At 45.6% G+C, this 8001-nt stretch overlaps 1 pseudogene; it reads right to left on the bottom strand.

Annotated features, from left to right (window-relative positions):
- The window catches only part of LOC101646782, a 2924-nt pseudogene extending 1860 nt beyond the window's left edge, over positions 1-1064 (bottom strand).
- Between the last annotated feature and the right edge of the window lie 6937 nt (positions 1065-8001).

Genomic DNA, 8001 nt, shown 5'->3' with positions numbered 1-8001 from the left:
TTTCTCTAGTCTACCTGGATTAACGCAGTGAGCTCAAAGTTCTATAGTTTATTAAGGTTAAATATTTCTGATTAAATATTTTTAATCATTATGTAGTATCCATTCTGTATCTCGTTATGTTATTCACCTTTAAGTCTATTTTATTAAAGATTAATATCATTCCTGCCTTTTTATGGTTGCCATTGATTTGGTAGCTTTATTGCCATCCATTCTTTTTTTTTTTTTTTTAGTTTTAAAAATGTATTTTTTTCAACTTGGAAAATGAATACAAATCTGAGGGTGGTTTGAGGGTGGGGGAGGCAAGGAGCAGGATTGGTGGCATGGGGATGTGCACCACAGTGGCTGTCTCCTGTGCCTGCCCAGGTACGGAGGAACACCATGGTGAGGAGGCCCAAGACATAGGCTGCTACCAACTTCTGTCCCAGTGAGACATGTAAGACTTGGGGCAGCTGGCTGCCCAGTTCATCGTGGAGTGGGAGCAGCAGGAAGGACACAGCAACAATGCCGGTTAGCAGGAAGAGGAGGAAGGAGCTGGTGGCCAGTTGTGGGTGGGAGTTCTCCTGGAAGTGCCTGGCGGTGGGGGTGGGGGTAGTGTCCTGCCAGGAGGCCTGGTGGAGGCGCCTCCTGCCCCACCTGAAGCTCAAGAGGGTAAGCCAGAACTCTCAGGACCGAGGGGATGCCCTTGCGTCCCACCACTCGCCCTTCGGCCCCCTCCTCAGACAGCTCAATGCAGAAGTGGTCTTGGACATCGTAGTGGCTGGGTATGGGGGCCACGTGCGAATCACAATATCGATGCAGGACTGAGGTCTCACGTAGCCCTCGGCGTCAAACATTGTATATTTGGCAGGTGCTGTGCACAGGACTCGTGCGAAGCGCAGCTCCCATGGGGTTATAGAGGGTCAGCAGCTGTCGTGGTCTGCTCTGTTGGCCTGCCCTGAACACTAGATCAGGGGGAAAGACAAGGACCGGGACAACGGGTTCCGAAGGAGGAGGGGTGCCCCGGGACCCCCGCCCAGGGGCCCAGGACCCACCAGCGCCTGGTCCTGGAGTGCGCCACGGCACATGCAGGCTCTGGGCAGTCGGACATCCAAGGGCAGAGCTCAGGGGACAAGGCCCAGAGGGTAGAGTTGGGCGAGCGCGAGAGGTGAGAGGGGACTGGATGAGACCGTGGAGGGACGTCTGGAACCACCCTAAAAGGGCCTCCATCGACCCCCAACCCGCCATCCATTCTTTTAGTCTATTTTTGTCTTTGAGTTTAAGATGTGTCTCTTGTAAACAGCATATAGGTGGGTCCTGTTTACTAATCCACTCTGCTACTCTCTCTTTTGATTGGTGCATTTAATCCATTGACATTCAGTGTCATTCTTGATGTAGTAGGTGGATTTGTTGCTGTTTGTGGTTGGTTTCTGTCCACCTTTTTTGTGTGGTTTCATGTTTTTTTTAATCATTTTATTGGGGGCTCATACAACTCTTATCACAATCCATATATACATCAATTGTATAGAGCACATTTTTACATTCATTACCCTCATCATTCTCAAAACATTTACTCTCCACTTAAGCCCCTGGCATCAGCTCCTCATTTTCCCCTTTTCCTCCCCACTTCCCCCTCCCTCATGAACCCTTGATAATTTATAAATTATTGTTTTGTCTTTTTGTGTGGTTTGATTGCTGGCTTTGTTCTCCCTCTATTTCCGTATTGATTTGAGTAGTTTTCATTGCACTGACTTCTGGGTGGTGGTGTCCTCTATGATGCTGTCAGGTTTTTCTGCTATTGTTGTTAATTCTCTGTCCATGTGATTCGGTTAATGATTTTTGTAATGTTCGTCTTATTTTTATGAATTCCTTTAGTTTGTCCTTTTCTAGAAATATTTTTATTCTTCCCTTGTATTTGAGGGATAATTTTGCTAGATTCTTGGTTGGTAGTCCCCCCGACCCCCGAACCAGATATATATATATATCTCACTAGATTGTCTTTTGGCCTGCATAGTTTCTGCTGAGAACTCCAAGCTTATCCTTAATTGGTTTTCCTTTGTTTAGCTTCCCTTGGAATTCTTTCCTTTTCTTGAAATTGGAAAGTTTGACTATAATATATCATGTTTTTCTTTTGGGATCTATCCTATTTGGGGTTCTCTCAGCTTCTCGAATAGTTATTTTCTCCTCCTTTGTGATATTGGGAAAATTTTCTTCCATGATTTCTCATACTATTTCTCTGTAAATGTTTTTATTTCTTTCTGTTCTGGGATCCCATTGAGATGTAGGCTGTTTCTCTTGATAGTGTCCCACATTACTCTCAGGCGTTCTTCAGAGTCCTCCACTTCGTTGTTAATTGTTTCTTTAATGTAGTCAGAGTGATTGTCTTTGAGCTCACTGTGTTAATCCAGGTAGACTAGAGAAACAAATTCATAGACACTCACTCATATGTATATAAGAAAGAGGTTTATATACAAGAGCAATTGAATATTGAGAAAACATCCCAGTCCAATCCAGATCAAGTCCATAAGTCCCATATTAGCTCATATGTCCGATACCAATCTCTGAAGTCTGATTCAGACTCATGCCCCTTATTTTCTGTCACGTACCACTAGAGGGCGCTCTGGTCTTTTGGTTCTTCCAGCACTGGCTCAACTGTTTTGTGAATGTAGGCCTTCTATTGGGTTCTGTGGCACTTTCTTGGTCGATGAAAAGGGCAGTTCCACCCTGTCCTATGTGAATTATCACTATGAGTTAGAATTGACTTGATGGCAGTGAATAGCATCACACACACACACACACACACACACACACACACACACACGCCAGAATAGTTTGAAATTCAAGCGATCCTCCAAGGGTTTTCCTTGAGACAATGATGGTAGTGGGATGGGAAATAGAAGTACTATGGAAACTTCCCATTTTTGACAATATAAAAAAAGCCGTAACCCAAGGATTGAGATTTAATTAAATTATTATTTTTTTCAGCTTCATCCAGGACATTCTTAAGTGGACATTTTTGAAATATGTTTGTGGTGGGAAGCATACAGTGCAATAGGAACTGCTACCACACTATGGACCACTCCCTTGATATGTGCTAAGGGCTAGCAGGCGGGTTTACTCACCACTGCCTTTGCCCCACCAAGGCAAACGCCAAGAGATGGAAGAGCAAGCAACAATTTAGTGATGCAAACACGTTTGTCTTTGTGGACCTTCCCCCACCCGCCTTTAAGGTTCTTCAGGATGCTCAGGTTCACGAGATCTACTCTGAAAATCTGTGGATTGAACATTTCAAAGTCAACAGCTAAATTGTTCTCTTGATCTTGTCTAGTAAGTAAACTAAAATGGCTGCAGAATGAATGCTTACATTGAGGCCATGCCAGTCTTTGAGGATCTCTGACAGCGAGAATGGCATGTCAAGAGCCTGGGATTGCATCTGGAGTTGGGTTTGGTATGGCGCCGAGGCACAAACATTGTTAAAATATTTAAAATCTTTCCACGAGGAAGAGGTTGGAATGGGATAACTTGGCAAGAGCAGGCAAGGGAGCTCAACTACCCTTTCTCTCTTTGGGCTCCTGCGGAAGCCATCTTTATAGGCCCCTGCCTTTGGGCTGCAGGTCTAGAGTACACGTCTGGGTGGTATACTCTGAAGAATAAACTGGGAAGAGCACGGAGAGAGGTGGCTTCTCCTGGGGCCTTGGAGGTGACCGGGAACTCTGGTGCCTCTGGGTGTCATCAAATGCATGGGCTCTTGAGGAACCTCCATTTGAAGCAGGATGGGGTCAGGGCACTTCTCTGGTGCTCCGCTACAGCGTTAGAGCCTCATTCGGAACAACGAGGAGACCAAGTTGCCTGTCAGCAGCTCTGTGCCTGGTTTTCTTTCCTTTAACTTTATGAGCCCTCTCATAAACCTCTGAGAATCTTGCTTTCCCCCAAACTCGAACAAGCTCACTCCCATTGAGTCCATTCTGATGCCCTAGAGACTCTGTAGGACAGGGTAAAGCTGCCCTTTTGGGTTTCCAGGAGCAGGAAACAGTTTAGTTGTTCCTCAAAAAGTTAAACACAGAATTACCATATGATCCAGAAATTGCATTCCTAGTATATACACAAAGAACGGAAAGCTGTTCCTATAGAAATAGATACTTGTACACTCACGCCAATTGCAGCCTTATTCACGATAGCCAGAAGACATAAACAACCCAAATGATGAGCAGCAAATTAATAGATAAGCAAAATGTGAAATATGACTCAACCATAAAGAGAAATAAAGTCCTGGTACCTGCACGAGCTTTGAAAAGATTAGGCTTACACAGAAGAAGCACACAAGCCTGTGCGAACACGAGGTGTTGAAGGGCTCAGGTAGCAGACACCAAAGAACAAAAACTATCATTGTGTGACCACCTTCCCCACATAAACGCTGAAGACGAATGTGTGCATAAGTAAGTGTGGTGAAGAAGGCTGGTGGTGCCCGGCTATCGAGACCTATAGCGTCTGGGGACTTAAAGGCTTGAAAGTAAACAAGCGGCCATCTAGCCCAGAAGCAACAAAGCCCACATGGTAGTAGCACACCAACATGTGTGATCATGAAGGGCCGAAGGGACCAGGCTTCAAGCACCAAAGTTGGGGGGGGCGGCGGGAATCATATCCTCGTCAATGAGGGTGGTGCGTGATGGGGACCCAATGCCCATCTTTAGACAACTGGACATACCTTGCAGAGGGGTAGTGGGGAGATGAATCACTTAGGGTTCAGTATAGCAATAATGAAATTCACAACCTTCCTCTAGTTCTTAAACGCTTCCTCCCCCCAACTACCATGATCCCAATTCTACCTTGCAAATCTGGTTAGACCAGCGGATGCACAGCGGTACAGATGGGAACTGGAAACACAGGGAATCTAGGACAGATGAACCCCTCAGGACCAGAAGTGACAGTGGCGATACCGGGAGGGAAGGGAGGGTAGAAAGGGGGAATTGATCACAAGGATCTACATATAACCTACTCTCTGGGGGATGGGCAACAGAAGGGTGGGTGAAGGGAGATGCCGGGCAGTGTAAGATAAGATATAATAATAATTTATAAATTATTAAGGGTTCATGAGGGAGGGGGGAGCAGGGAGGGAGGGGGAGGGGAAAAAGGAAAATTAGGAGCTAATTCTAGGAATCTAAGCAGAAATCGAATTTTGAGAATGATGAGGGCAACAAATGTATAAGTGTGCTTTACACAATTGATGTATGTATGGATTGTGATGAGTTGTATGAGCCCCAGTAAAATGATTTAAAAAAATACTAGGCTTAGAAAAATAAGTCAGCCATAAAAAGATAAATTTTTTATGATCCTACCTATATGAAATCGATAAACGCCTAGAGAACCAAGCTTCCAGGGGTTTCCCAGGGTGGGAGGGCGGAGAGAAAGCCCATCGGTAAGAAGACACTGAGTTTCTGTTCATCGTGGTACAGGACTTGGAAAAAGACAGCAGTAACGGTTGCACAATATGATGAAGATAACCCATCGTATCACAATGATATGACATAACAAATATATCACTGAATAATACATGTTGAGAAAAGGTCAGATGCTTTTTACCACAATAGTACACATTTTCAAAAAGTTAAGCTACATAACATTCTGGGAAAGATGGTGGCATAAACCAACTAGTATTCCGACCTCCCCCTACAAATACAACACATACCTGGTGCTCAGCTTTGAGGGATTCTGAATTAGGGAGCTGAGGCAACTGGAGCCAGGCAAGAATCATCAAATCAACAAAGAGTCACGTACAGTAGAAAAATGACTTCTCTGGCCATCTCTGTCCCCACTTTCCCCACAGCTATGCGGGTCACTGGCTGCTGTGAACTGAGGAAGCCGTTTCAGTGAAAGAGCTGCCTCCTTAGCCACCCTGCCCTTTGCCTGTACAAAGAGGCAGAACCCCAAGCTTCTGCTCTAAAATCTGTAAGGTAGACCACTCCACGTGTTCCTTAGTAGTGTGCCTTCACCTCCTGCACCTGACAGCGTCAGCTGCAAGCCTACTGTGCATTTCTACAGAAGGCTCCAATGATGGAGTCACTACCTTGCCTGCCTCCTTGCATAGCCTGTAGCTCAGGCCTCTGAAGCCAACAAACAGGACACCTCGCTGGGGGTCTGATCCTCTTCCAATTTGGTGCTCAGCACTTCTGATTGAGGTCGCCTGAGAATTGTTGACTAAGGACACACGTTCTTGAGTGGTGGCTACATTCATAGCCAGCAATCTGCTGGAAGTACTCTGCTAGCAGCAGAGTACTGGATATGGCTGGAGCATGCACCATCATCACCACCACCCAGCGCCCCCAACCTGTAATGATTGGTTGCCAGGCTATTGCAAACTGTTACAGAATGCCCTGCAGTGGAGTCGGCTCTCATAAGCAACATTGTACTTGTGCACCTCAAAAGGCAGGTCTCTGAAACCAATACATTAGACTTCTCTGGGGTCAGCTTGGGTCTGTACGCTCTCCTTTCTTGTTGGTACTCAGGACTGATGGCTAAGGCTGATGTGTGCCAGGAAGGAGTATCTTGACCAGATTCTATTTCCACAGACAACATACTATGGGGTGGGGTCTTATAGCAACAAGGCAGACCTCCCTGGGGGTCCATTTGGATATCATGACACCCCACCACACACCCAGGAAATGTCCGCTGCTGGACTAATACAAACTCCTACAGAAAGTTAGGTACAGCGGAGCAAGGACATGCGTCACCTAAATGAAGACTCACATCCAAACCACCACAGGTCCCCTGGGCTCTGAACCTGCTAATGCCTTAGAAAGCTCTCACACTTCTAAGGAGTGCCATCACTCTCTGTTCTTGCCTGTGCTTTCGCTGAAGTCAGCCCCCACTAGGCAGAGAAGGAAGCCATGGGGAAACCAGAGGGTAACACACAACCCTGAAAGGGGCTTATAGGGTCTGAGGGTTCTGATGGAAAACGTGGTGGCAGAAACAGAGAAGGGTAGAGAGTACTAATGAGAGAGAGAGAGAGCAAGAGAGAGAACCCCATGGTGGATAGAATGATAAGGGCACAACAACTTATCTGAGTGGTATTATCCACTGGTGGATGGATTGACCATAATGTTACCTGGTTTCTTTGGGAGAATTTAGCACTGAAAACTGAGATTTTGAACTTGCAAATCCAAATTAAATTAGGGAGAGAGATGGTGCTGTCACAGAGAGGTTAAGGAAAATGGTAAGCAAAGGCTGAAGGCTCTGTCTACATAAGAGCTGTTTGTTTGTTTGCTTTTTTCCTCCAAGAAAGTAGCGCAGGCAAAATACCATCTATAGGGGAGGAAGCGACTACCCTCAACATTTCCCTTGTCTCCCAGGAGACACATCATGGACAAAGGAACGACGAGTAACCCAAGTGAACAAGACGAAGGCAGTGGACATACCTCTAGGGAAGATCAAATCATGAAAAACGGGGAAATAATACGAGTGCTAACATAATTAATTACCCAAGGGAAAACCTAGACACAGAGTTCAAAGAAATAAGACAAACAGCACGAGAACAAATGTGGTCAGTAGGTGAGGTCTAGTCAGATTTCGCTCATAGGGACCCGATCTACGATAAAACAAAGCACTCAGGACCCTCTGCTGTCCTCACCATTTGTTCCGAAGTTGGAGCACATTGTTGCACCGTGTCATCCTGTCTTGTCTAGGGGGGTCCTCTTTCTCACTGCCTTTCTACTGAACCAAGTATGAATCCTTTTCCAGGGACTGGTCTCTCCTGATAATATGTCCATAGTAGCTGAGGTGACGTCCCCCATGCTTGCCTCAAAGGAGCATTCTGGCCGTATTGCTTCCAAAACAGACCTGTTTGTTCTTGCAGCAGTGCATGGTTCTTTTCTTCCTTTCTTTCTTAAGATGCCATGCAATTCAATGATTGAATCATAGCAACAAGAGTTGTACAATCATTCCCACAATCAATTCTAGAACATTTTCTTCCTTGTACTCATGGTTCTTCATGTGATTTTTTTAAATTGTGGCAAAAATACACACAACAAA

This window comes from Echinops telfairi, unplaced genomic scaffold, assembly GCF_000313985.2.
Source record: "Echinops telfairi isolate 266 unplaced genomic scaffold, ASM31398v2 ScPeMD7_4;HRSCAF=17, whole genome shotgun sequence".
NCBI lineage: Eukaryota > Metazoa > Chordata > Mammalia > Afrosoricida > Tenrecidae > Echinops > Echinops telfairi.
This window is presented reverse-complemented; position numbering and strand designations above follow the sequence as displayed.